The following is a 13560-nucleotide window of genomic DNA, read 5'->3' on the forward strand; positions in this document are numbered from 1 at the left end:
CTATGTTATCTTCCAGGAAAAACAAAAGTGAACCGTTTCAGCAAATTCGCGCTAAAGGGGGTGGAATAAATCTATCTATTAATTTGTTGATTGCGTTTAAGCAGACTATAAAGAGGCCTTTAGCAATAACGCTCAGGAAATATCAGCTTTCTCTCTGGTATGAGACTAGGTGACCAAGTAAAGTTAGAACATGCTGATCTATCAAAACATAATGCACAAGGCAGATGTATAAAAAGATGTACATATAAAATAGGTGATAAACTGCAACAATCTCCATGAATGTGTATTAACTGTGAGCGAGAGCAGCAAAAACACATCGCAGGGCAGGAAGGAAAAGCAAGGGGGGGGCTGAGGCTGTGAAACGCACATGTCCTCTGTGACCCCAAGTCACTCGTAGAACAGACGTGTTACGGCCACGCTCTGCACAGATAGCAGCACACTAAACAAAGTATTTAACATATTTAATAACACATGGAGAAAGTGTGGTTCTACACAACTTTCCCTAGCCATGAGAACATATGGAAGTTTGTGATATTGTTTACAGGGCATATGTATATATATATATATATATATATATATATATATATATATATATATATATATATATATATATATATATCTCAAATGCCAAGACTCAGAGGTCACTTATAATAAAAAAAAACAGTAAATAACAGTAACCAACGGCAATAAATACATACTTAAATCTTTCACTTAATAATGAATGTGACAGTGGAAAAGAACCATTCAGCTCAATGTATAGCTGTGTAGACCTTAATCAGTCCTTGTCCTCACCTTAGATTCAGGATAGCAATTTGCATATCCTATGCATGTTTAAATTATATCACTGTTTTACCCTCTGCCACTTTTGCAGGGAGGCTGTTCAACTTATCTACCACCTTTAGATACTAAGCATGGGCTATCAGGAAATGGACAAAACTGCATTGGAGCACACATGTAGCTTAGTAAAATAAAAACAAAAAAAACCCTTATTTATTTGCTTCATTACTAGATACATATTCCTCGACTTAAACATGTATGCTTACGTTGACTGAATGTATTAATCTATCTGCTTTAAGTAACTGACAAACGTTTTCAAGAAACCTATTAACTGCAAAACGAATCCTTTCTACAATGTAGTAGAAATAAGAGTAAAATCTGATAAAAATGACAGAAAAGGATGTCAGTTGTAGTGGAACCCACATCAATTATCATGTAGTCTGGTTTCATTTGGGCTATGATAACCATAATATTGTTACTTAAGAGGACGCGTCCATATCATTGATAGCTCGTTGATCATCACATTGCAAGACAGAACACCGTATTAATAAATATATATATATATATATATATATATATATATCAGACTTACAGATTTCATCTGGCGATGGGTTCCTTTTCAGAGAAGGTATATCCACATAAACATCATGTCTGATTACTACTTCTGCACAGTCAGCAGGAGACTCAGCAAACGTCTAACCCGTCTCTGCAAAGAAAGAAAGAGAACAATTACAGTGAATACCGTGCTGGAGTTATATATCTGGTGATTACCAGTGAGGGGTAACATTGTTAAAAAAAAAAAAATTCCCCAAATATTTGTTACAATTCTACACTGGTCACATGATCATGTACTATTTCCGGCACTCTTGGCAAATAGAACCTGTACCCCAAGGGGGCTTCTAACAACGCCAAGGTTGCGTTGTCTTCTTTAAACAGATCATGGACACTGGTAAGGAATAATAGTTACTAGTAAAATAGGTACATAAGAGTAGGTTTATTGGAACCATGTGTTACTTGCTGGTACATATACAATGCCAGTGAATGGTATGTACTTGTAGCAACATAAACAGTCCCAGAATTTTGCAAAGTCAGAATGTTAAATTTTACGAAAGAAAAGCAGTAAAATTAACAAGATCTTAACCATTGATTTATTTGCATGGGAGGATTTCCTGTTCCATATGAAAGCAGTCCAGGCACTGTATATATTGACTAGGTGCGTTACCACAGAACTTCACACTTCTTGGTCTATTGTATTAGAGTAGAATACAAATGTAACTTTTATGACAAACAATTCTATCCGGTCTATTTACTTGAATACAGTTTAGGATTGGTTTAACAGAACATGCCAAAAACAATGGACCAATATTAAGTTGCTGAGAATGTAATACATAGCGGATGATCTCACATTATATCACACTGAATATCTATCTCCATCAAACTAGCACCTGTACTTGGGTGTAGTCTACCACTACAGTCTAAAGATCTCCCTAATTAGGCTTTGTATTCTGAACCAAAGCAGATATTCCCCAGTGCTTCCCGGAAAACATTATCAATGGAGTCTTGAAAGTTCGCAGTAGGACCAGGAAGTTCTGAAACACCCCCTCACACGGGATATGGAGGTAATCTTTGGCTTCCTGGTAGTGTGTGTAGCTACACGGACACAAACGTGCCTTTGGGTTGGATGACATTCTTCCCCTGGCCAAAAAAAGTAATCATTTTATTATTCGTACATGCGTCTAGTGATGGGATTAGATGATCCCTTACAGGAAGGTAAAATAAGAGCCTTACTGGTCCATAGTAGTAAAAGTCCACCATCCACCTAACAACCAGTCATAGACACCATGTAAAAGGCTGCTAAGCTACTCTAAGCCAGGCATGTCCAATGTCCGTCCCGCGGACCAATTGCGGCCCGCGTTCCGGACTGATAAGGCCCCACAGATAAGTTGCCCAATTAACTTTGCATTTAATTTTAATGGTTCAAAGAATGTAAGGCAAAATGGTCGGCCCTCGCACATGTTCACTTCATCAAATCTGGCACTCTTCGAAAAAAGTTTGGACATGCTTGCTCTAAGCAGTGCTCTTTATGCGTAACTATTCTACCCTGTTATATAGTTTAGATACGAGAGCTTGTGAGCTGCGTCAGTTATGTGACATACAACAGTGACCTTTTACCATGTCTTCTGTTGGAACCCTGTACTTCTTATTAGTTCCTGTAACAATAACAGTTGTTATCTTGTTTAGGTTAGCTAACAACAATGAACGAGCATTATCTAAACTTTCTGAAGGAGATGAGTTTGATTGAGCTATGACCTCTGCAACACAGCTGCTTCCTGCGGTTAACATCTTTAGTGATTTTGCACTTCAAATGATTTGGTTGAAACTTCCTGCTTTTAACTTTACATTTTAAGAGTAGGCCAAGCAGGGTACAGGGGGCAGGTTGCTGGTAATGATAAGGGCCAGATGAGTCACTGTGATTGGACAGGACAAGCAGGAAACATGAATGCAACTGGTGAGAGAGAGTAATAACTATTACTCTGATTTGTTAGGACAGGTAAGCAGGTTGCAGCAACTGGTCTTTGTAAATGCTGGGCACAGAAGAAAATAGTCCTCGGTCAGCGAGCTGTTGAGATGGCTAAGGACAGGAACAAGTAGTCATTAGAAGGTGGGGCAGGTCTGAAGAACAGGGGAATTCACAGCAAAAGCAGGCAACGTATGTGAAAAGATCACTATAAAGGTCAACACAGTAAGAGGAACTTACTGGATGAATTATCCAGACAGGAAGAGCAAATGATGATGAATGGTGATCGTAGTCTTTTCCGAACAGAAATAAATGCACTATTTTCATTTTATCCAAAGCAGGCTTCTAAAACTTGGGTTGTTTCCTTAAATACATTTTAAGGACATGTTCTGGAGCCAAGCTAGTCTTCCTATAAGGCAGGGGCATCCAACATGCGGCCCGCGGGACCTCGAGGTGCGGCCGGGGTAGATCGGCAGCCAGGATCTCAAGAGCCCTGCTGCTTACTTGTGGGAGGGTCTATTCTCTGCTCCAGTCCTGCCTCCTCTGTGGGGAGAACGAGGGAGGCCGCGCCCCCTGCAGAAGTCTGTGAGCGGCATTGAGAGAGCTGTAGTGCAGGTAAGGGGGTGGGGGAGGGTGTTTGAATGAGTATGCCTGATTGAGGGAATGAATCTGTGAATGAATGAATTTGTGTGTTTGTTATGGCATGGATGTGTAAGTGCTGGAACCTTGGCATGATGGGACTGTGATTGCAGTTAACAATCCCACTCCTATCATGCCAAGTCAGCCAGTACATGCTGAAACCTGGCTAGCTGCCCCCTTGTGTATTGATGCTGCCAGCAGTATGGGGTCTGCACTTACAGCGACCCTGTACCAGCATGTACTGGCTGACTTGGGATGATAGGAGTGTGATTGCTAACAGCAATCACAGTCCCATCATGCCTAGGTTCCAGCATTTACTGGTTGCCTGGGTATAAAAAGAGTGTGTTTGCTCTTAGCGATCACACTCCTATCGTGCCAAGTCAGCCAGTACATGCTGAAACCTGGCTAGCTGCCCCCCTTGTGTATTGATGCTGCCAGCAGTATGGGGTCTGCACTTACAGCCACCCTGTACCAGCATGTACTGGCTGACTTGGGATGATAGGAGTGTGATTGCTAACAGCAATCACAGTCCCATCATGCCTAGGTTCCAGCATTTACTGGTTGCCTGGGTATAAAAAGAGTGTGTTTGCTGTTAGCAATCACACTCCTATCATGCCAAGTCATATTGTTGATTTTTTTTGTCCAATTGTGGTGTGTTACTTTTAATAAAAGCATGGTTACACACTAAAATTGGACAAAAAATACCGGTACAATGCCCAGCCAACCAGTACATGCTGGAATCTGGGTATGCCTAAGATTGCTGTTAACAATCATAATATATAATTGTTTGTACAATTTTAGTGTGTAACTTACTTTTATTAAAAGTGTGTGGGGGGTCATTTTCAGTTTTGGCTAAGTGAACCCTGAGTTTTCGGTTTTGGTCCAGAATTTTCATTTTAGTGTAGGGCTGCAACTAACGATTATTTTAATAATCGATTAGTTGGCCGATTATTTTTTCGATTAATCGGATAAAAAAAACAATATGCAAATTTTTTGTTTATTTAAAATAATTTAATGAACTGGATGTTAAAAAACAACTTAAAATTTACATTAACATTCTTATTTTGTTATGATGTAATAAAAAAACAATATTTTCAAAGTACAAAAACCCAAACACAATATTTATGAAACAAAATAACCCCAAACATTCTGAAAAGAGGTGGACTATTACTGTTCAAGAAACTTTGCACCCAGCACTTTGCACCCGGCACTTTGCACCCAGCCCTGGCACTTTGCACCCAGCACTTTGCCCCACCCCTGGCACTTTGCACCCGGCACTTTGCCCCAGCCCTGGCACTTTGCACCCAGAACTTTGCACCCAGCCCTGGCACTTTGCACCCAGAACTTTGCACCCAGCCCTGGCACTTTGCACCCAGCCCTGGCACTTTGCACCCAGCACTTTGCACCCGGCACTTTGCACCCAGCCCTGGCACTTTGCACCCAGCACTTTGCACCCAGCCCTGGCACTTTGCACCCAGAACTTTGCACCCAGCCCTGGCACTTTGCACCCAGCCCTGGCACTTTGCACTGTGCCCCTGCACCCAGTCTCCAACTCTGCCCTGCACCCAGCCCTGCCCCCACATTCTGCCCTGCCCCCACACTCACACCCTGCACCCACACTCACACTCTGCCCTGCACCCAGTCTCCAACTCTGCCCTGCACCCAGTCTCCTGCCCTGCCCCCACACTCACACCCTGCCCTGCATCCCCACCCCCACCCTGCCCTGCACTCAGTCTCCTACCCTGGCCTGCCCCCCCCCACTCTGCCCTGCATCCCCTGAAACCCCCCCCCACCCCCGCGAATCGCTCTGTGCGAACGGAGCCACTCGCACAGAGCGAACCGCAACTAAAAGAAGGCGCGTGTAGCGGAAGCGGGGAACGCTCGCGGAGGTAAGTAAAAGGAGCCGAGTGCTCCAACAACTAATCGATCACTCGATTAATCGATAACGGAAATCGTCGACAACGATTTCCGTTATCGATTATTATCGATTTTATCGATTCGTTGTTTCAGCCCTATTTTAGTGCATCCCTAAAATAAATAGAACTATTTTATTTTTACTTATCCAGAATTTGTAGTCACAAAACTTTCTAGGCCCAGAAATCCGTGAGAGGAAAAGTAAAGGTTTTGTGTCATTTACTTTATTTTAATCTGCATATCTTATTAAAGGCCATATTTTCTCACAGTGAAAAATGAGTGCGGCCCTCGCACGTATACAATTCTGAAGAAGTGGCCCACTGCAGAAAAAACTTGGACGCCCCTGCTATAAGGTATACACCAGAAACCAGAACCCTTGCAGGTGTATAACTGTACAGTGATTTTATTCCTATCAAAAGCAGGCAATGTTTAACCTTGTCTTGGTCTTTCTCGAGCTCATACTGTATTAAGGCTGCTGATAGAAAACATGACCAGAGTGGAAAGATGCTCGGAATGTTCCATTATATTTCCACTGACTGCCTTAAGCGTGATGGGGTGGCCTGGGAGTGATACAGATCCAGGCTGCTTTCCTTATTTTATTTATTATTATTTTCCTTAGCTGAATATGCCTTAAAGATGGTTTTAACCTATAGCCTTCCAACATGATATGCATAAAAGCAAAATGCAACCCCGCCAGATGTTGTTGAATTACAGGTGCCACCAGTGATAGACAGCCCCCTAGGTCCTGTCCAGCTTTGGGTCATATAAACCGCACTGAACGCCTGCTTTCGGAGTCAAATGGCCAATCGGCAAACGTTCAATGTTATAAACATAAAGCGCTGGGTTTACAGCCCAATTATGACATTTGTAGGTTATTCAGTTGCGTAGGACTATAAGTAACGGTAATAAAACGTGGGCAGCTTTTTACTAAAGCCCCCATAATTGCTTCTAAATAGTCATCACACTAACTGCCTAATGGCCCTCGCCCTGCAGCGCTGGTTTAATGCATCTATCCTGGGGCTTCCTATAGCATCAAACATCTTCCAAACATCTCCGTGTAATAAATAGCTGGTCTGCAGTTAGCTTGTAGCACTAAATGAACTTCCGCTCCATTACTCCAACAGCATACCCTGGGGCTTCTTTTACTGAGGAGCCCAAATGGTTTTCTATTAAGACATACAACATTGATTAGCAGCGCTCTTCATCCTGCATCCCTGGTGGACTTGTAAAGTGATCAATACACTAAGTACTATCTGTTAGCCCCAGCGCTCGCAGACAGACCTGGAAACGGCAAGGAGCGTTTCCTCTTGTTGGTTCACAGCCAATTGTTTTAATACTGATAACCTGCACATGTAGGAAATCAATTGTGTTATCCAGTTTGTTTTGTACGCATTAGACATTGGCCCTGAAACAGCACATAGTCACCCCTACAACTAGAAGGATCTCCATTATATTTCAAGAAAAAATTAAGATTAAGAGATGGGATCAAGGGGATGATGTGCATTTTAGTATTATCCTTGGATGTTTTATCAGTTTTGAGCAGACAAGTAGAAACTTGTATCTTAAATAGCAATAATCTCTTATGATTTTGTGGTCTATCTCAACAGACAGGCTCTTGTACAACTGGTGAACAAAATCAATATTTCTGGATGATACTAACATTTTCCATGTTTCAAGAAGAAATGAGTGAAACACTTAAGACAACAGACTTCGGGACTTCGTTCCTAAGACATTAATGCTTTTGACTATGTTTTGCCTTTAATTTATGTCAATATAAATGCTTTCATAATCCTAAAATGTGAATAGTTGTTTCCAATTTGTATATAAATATATACATCCCATTAACTACATACAATGGATAGACAGTATATCCACATACATACAATCACGCATTAGAATGTATAATCAGTATATCTACATGTACAGAATCACGCATTAGAATGTATAATCAGTATATCTACATGCACACAATCACGCATTAGAATGTATAATCAGTATATCTACATGCACACAATCACGCATTAGAATGTATAATCAGTATATCTACATGCACACAATCACGCATTAGAATGTATAATCAGTATATCTACATGCACACAATCACGCATTAGAATGTATAATCAGTATATCTACATGCACACAATCACGCATTAGAATGTATAATCAGTATATCTACATGCACACAATCACGCATTAGAATGTATAATCAGTATATCTACATGTACACAATCACGCATTAGAATGTATAATCAGTATATCTACATGCACACAATCACGCATTAGAATGTATAATCAGTATATCTACATGTACACAATCACGCATTAGAATGTATAATCAGTATATCTACATGCACACAATCACGCATTGATCATCAGTCTGCTTGGTGAAGATGGGAAATCAGAGATTTCCTGGCTTGACCTACTTACTGTAAGCAAACAGAAGACAAATGGGTCGGCCGGTTATTACAAAGCTGTTATTCCGTGCACTTGGGGGGGTAATTCTGGATGTCAGTGTCCTCAAATAATATGCTGTATGTTTTTACAGCATGAACACACTCTGCGTGCCAAGTTGTATGTCTGGTGCTCCTGTATGTGAACGCATCTCTGGGTTTACAATAAAAGTGAATTTCCACGGAGCCCTCTATAAATCTGAAAAAAAGGATTTTCTGAAGTAATCCACACATTCGATTATATGTTATAGTTATCATAGTGATCTATCTATAATCAGAGCAATCATTTGCCTTGATTATTCTAATATAGAAAGTGTTCCAAGGTCAATCTGTAGTCAGTCGGACGTTCATTCCTCTTTAACTTGTGAGACAATGAATTAGAGCAGAATCTAGGAATATGGCAGGAATATTTCAGAGCCAGAATGATGGATTTTTGTTTGTAGCCATGGTCTGGGCCTGTGCACAACTATATAAAAAACCTCAAACAGTCAATAGAAGTGACATTGTTCTGAGCCATATTATCCATGAGTGAAAAAGCGTGTAAATAACGTGTACAGTGGGAGCTATTTCTAAACGTGTCACATACATATGACTATAGAAAAAAAACCTGAAACTGGTGCAGACTCCCAGGGGAATCCTGGTACTGAACTGGTTAAAAGAAGAGCTTTCATCAACACAGCTTCAATGTAGCTAAATTCATCTAAACTACCTAAAAGACCATAGGTTAGCTGTCTGACATCAACTCTTACATGCCTTTATTCTTCAAGAGGAATTGACACATCGGAGATAATTTAAAGATTTCTTTGGAAAGTATCTGATTTGTACAAACGTTCCTTTTCTTATATTGTGATACTTCCATTTTTGTTTATGTGGCGCATTTTGTCCTTGTGTGTGTGTGCTTGTGTGGTGTTATTACACACATAGTCATTATTGTAAATATGTTTTCATTGTCAGACTGCCAGTATCTGTACGCAATGCTGTGGAAGCAATTACCGTCCACAAGTGACTGATAATATTCCCACTAAGTGACAGTAAATACGAGGAAACTTTGCCAGCCAACTTACTGGCATTTGTGAACCGGTGCTACCAGGCATCACGCCAGTCGGGTAAACATGGCACACGGAACACGGCATCTCACAATCTAGAACTATCCTTAAGGACACATTCTGCGGCTTCATCATGTTCTGTTCCGCAGCCAAAACACTGATTGCACTCTCTAGCATGTCAGGAAAACACTTTTTAGCAGACTTGTCATTTTATTTTTCTCTTCTGCAGGTTATAACTATGTAAAAAAAAAACAAAAAAAAAAAAAACCAGAAGATTTTAAGGATCATTTTCCGTTTCTATAGCAACAACCTATCAGCGCTTCTTTTGTGCAACACAATAATTAAGTGTTCCTATCAAGAATATGATGAAATAATTGTTTCTAGGAAGGGTATGGGCATCTCCCAGCACGTTATATACTCCCCTCCAGTACTCGCTTGGTGAACACTGCGGATGCGGGTCTGTTCACAACCCCCCCCCAGTGCATGTGCAACATGCGCTCATATTGCTTTTAATGGGAGCATTTTCCTGCCACTTTAGTCAGTAGCAAGAATAGTTGGACCACAGAAACAATATGAAGCACATCATATTAAAATTATTTCTAAATTCGGAATATCTTTTTTTAAGTGTCAAATGACAGAAAGAAAGGAGGTCATCCTTGACAGCCAATGAGAGCACCTCCGCTTTCACCTTCCTGTATAAAATAATTTTCACTATTACTGGGGTCATGTTTAGCTTTTTACGTCATTGCTGTTGGGATTCAATAACCAGAAGACAGCATACTACCCACTATATTTAATTAGGAACAACAGCCTCTGCACCAAGTGCAAATCGTATACAAGGTGCATATGAACAGTTCATACTTACACTGAACTTTTTCTTATGTGTTACATTTTATTTCTGGAGTGCCAGCAGATTCCATGGGCTCTTTGGCTTGGTTTTAGCGTTGCGTGAGGAGCTGAAGGCTTAAGGGTAAAGGACAGGCTCGCTTATGATATGATGGCTGGAGAGTCCCTTTTATGCACATTTAACAAACTATTCAAATAAGATCAAAAATCTTTTGCAACACCGGGTGTCGTGTGCTTTATCACTAGTACTGGAAATTTCATGCGCCCTATGTGCAGCATGGTTTGAATAACTGGCAGCGGGCAAGATTAAGCTCAATGTTTGTGGAAAACACAGAGCAAATCAATAATTCTGAAGTGAAACAATTAGGCAGTTGCTTCCTATGAGGAGCGCGCCAAGACGATGAGCACAGCTTGGGTTATGAGATAAACACAGAATAGGCACAGCAAAGAGCAATCACCCACCCTGATTTCCTTCTTACTGCATGAATAACAAATAGCTGCTTGCAAAATGAAATCCAATTATGCTCTTTTCATCAAACTAATTATTTTGTAATTGGCAAGTGAAATTGGTATTTATGTTTTCCCCAATAAGCAATAATACATAATACCAAGGGTGACGGGTATCAATAAGGCAGGGTTTGTTGTAAAAGGACACATAAACGGCTGCCAATTAAAATGAACACAGCACCCAACGCATTTTACTGCATGCCACGCTGGAAAATGTCAAGTTAGAAAATTAGATTTCTGCCTTTTTTCCTCCTGTATGACCTAAGGTTCACTGCCAGCAACTGGGCTGCAGTGCATACGTTTGAGATGAGGTCCTATTTAAAAAAAATCAAAAGCAAAATGATCTCCAACGTGCTTTAAAAACAAACTAAAAAACTACTGGAGGATCCCTTTAAATTAAAATGTTAACATTACAGGTATTGGAAATATGGATTGCCTGCTACTACTACCAGCTACTACTAAGCTCACACAGCCACACATAGTATACTTTGAAGTATAAGGTTCTCTACATCATAAGAAGCAATTTTTAAACAAAAAAATAGATTTTCCGATATACCGATAATTGGTAAAGATGGTGCCAATTATTAGTAAATGTTTTCTTTAAAAAGTATGTCTTTCTTTATTTTAAATGCATTAACTATTGCAAGCCTCGGGCTCCATCATTGATCCAATCAGCGGTGAGTCACAGGCACGCATAATCCATAGGCCGAAACCCACCATGGCATGTAACCCAGTTTCCAGATCTGCTCCAACATCATCCTCATCTGTTAGACCACAGCACTTTACCGATGTAATTGGAGACTCAAGGACTGGAGAGCCTCAGCGGGTCCTTCTGGGCTCTACCATTGCTCCCTCTGCGCCTTTATCGTAAGTAAGGGGAGGAAACAAAGGAAGATAGTAAAAAAGAGGAGCAACTAAGCAAACACCAGTGAGTGTGTTCCCATACACTCGAAGAAAAGTGAAAGACTATGGATAATTGGAACTGCTGCAAGCCCTTAAGAAGAAAGACCAGACCTTTGCGGTAGGAATGTGATTTAATCAGCTAGAGCTGCAGAAGGCCCTTGCTACAAACTACGACCTCTTCGAAAAGAAGTAACAAGAACTCATTGCCACTTATAATACTCACAAGAGACCACAAAAACACTATACCTAAAGAGCTGACAATCAAATGCTGATGTGCCCAGCCTGCTAAGCTTGCTTACCATTTACACTGCACAGATATTTTAAGCCTTGATATATATATATATATAATATATAAATATATATATATAAACACACATACATACACATATATATATATATTTGCATAATAACATGAGACAAGACTTCTTTCCTAACTATAAATTTTACAAAGAGAGCATTGCGTGTTTGACAAATTACAACATGCTTTTTCAGAAACGCAAACACAATGATTATTCATATCTTTGCATTCTTTAGATTCTTACTCGCTGTTGAAGCCACAGAAATGTTATTAACGTGACATTTTTAGATTTGCTGAGAAAACTGTTTATATTTTTTTTAAATGACTTAATTATTAAACATGCTCTCAGTAGGTGGAAAGTTTAAAACCACGTGATATTAGTAGATACAAATAAATGCCTCACAAAAACCCCAGAACAAAAGGACCTAACTCGTATTAATAACACTGTATTAAACACTGACCTTCTATGAAATTCACAAAGGATCTGCTCTCAGGATTTATAATTATTTATTTATATAACACCATTATATTCTGGAGTGATGTACAATGGGTAATTAGGACGTAACAAGTAGTGCATGCATGACTAAAGTTTTTCCTCCCCTTTGGTGATAGCCGATTGGTCCAGGCAGATTTTGATTTACCGTATTGGCCCGATTATAGGCCGCACTTTTTCCCCACTTTAAGTTTTTAAGAAATGCGCAATCTGTATCGCCCGACGCCCGGGACATGCAGTTCCAGGCGCCGGGTTTTTTTTTTTTTCTTTCATTTAGCCCTGCTGTAGGCAAGCAGCAGGGTTAGGATCCAGATCCCCCTCAGCGCTGCAGGGGACCTGTACCCTCCTCTCTGAGTCCTTATGGTGAGATAAGATGAACCCTGGAGGCATGATGGGCCATATAGCCAATTACAGTTCTTAAGAACTTTATCTAAATGACAACGCCTTCATTTATGTAAATAAAAACGTATGACACCTGTCAAGTGCTCAGCTCAGTTCATGGTCATTTCAGAGTTATCTTCCAAAAGGGAATTTGTTGCAGCTGATGCCAGGCTCTCCCCGTAATCATGCCTGTAGGCTACTCTGTCCCTCTGACAGGTGGCTCCAGACACTGCATCCCCAATGAATAGACAGAACCTCCTTTACATGCCTCTCTCGTGTGGGGTAACTGACCCAAAAGCCCTTTCTGAGAATAAAAAGTCTATAATACAACCAGCCAGCTCTAATCTACATTCCAGACCACATCTCACCATCTTGTCTTACTTATCTTTATATGATCACTCCCAGCTAACCACACAGGTTAATACAAGCACTCCCAAGTTATATCGTGACAACTTCATCGCCTTTAACGCATATGACAAGCTAACCCGAATGAGCCTGTAAAAAATAAACCCTTTCCTTTTTCTATTCCACTTAACCTTTCATATACTCCAAACATTTTAGAATTAAATTTGCAGAGTGTTTATAGATTGTTGTCCAGCTGTAGCGACAAACACACAAAAAATATGCAGTTAATTGTTTACACACCCGGTTACACATTAACAAGCCTGTGCTACTAACCAGACTGTTTTATTTAAAAAATAATAAACAGCGAAGAAAGTTCAACCAAAATAAATCATTAATATTCTAAACCAGCCTTAAAAACTATGGTAAATTCTATGTATTCTGTG

The sequence above is a fragment of the Sceloporus occidentalis genome, unplaced genomic scaffold (genome assembly GCF_023333645.1).
Source record: "Sceloporus occidentalis isolate IW3139 unplaced genomic scaffold, rSceOcc1.0.p SCAF_53, whole genome shotgun sequence".
Taxonomy (NCBI): Eukaryota; Metazoa; Chordata; class Lepidosauria; order Squamata; family Phrynosomatidae; genus Sceloporus; species Sceloporus occidentalis.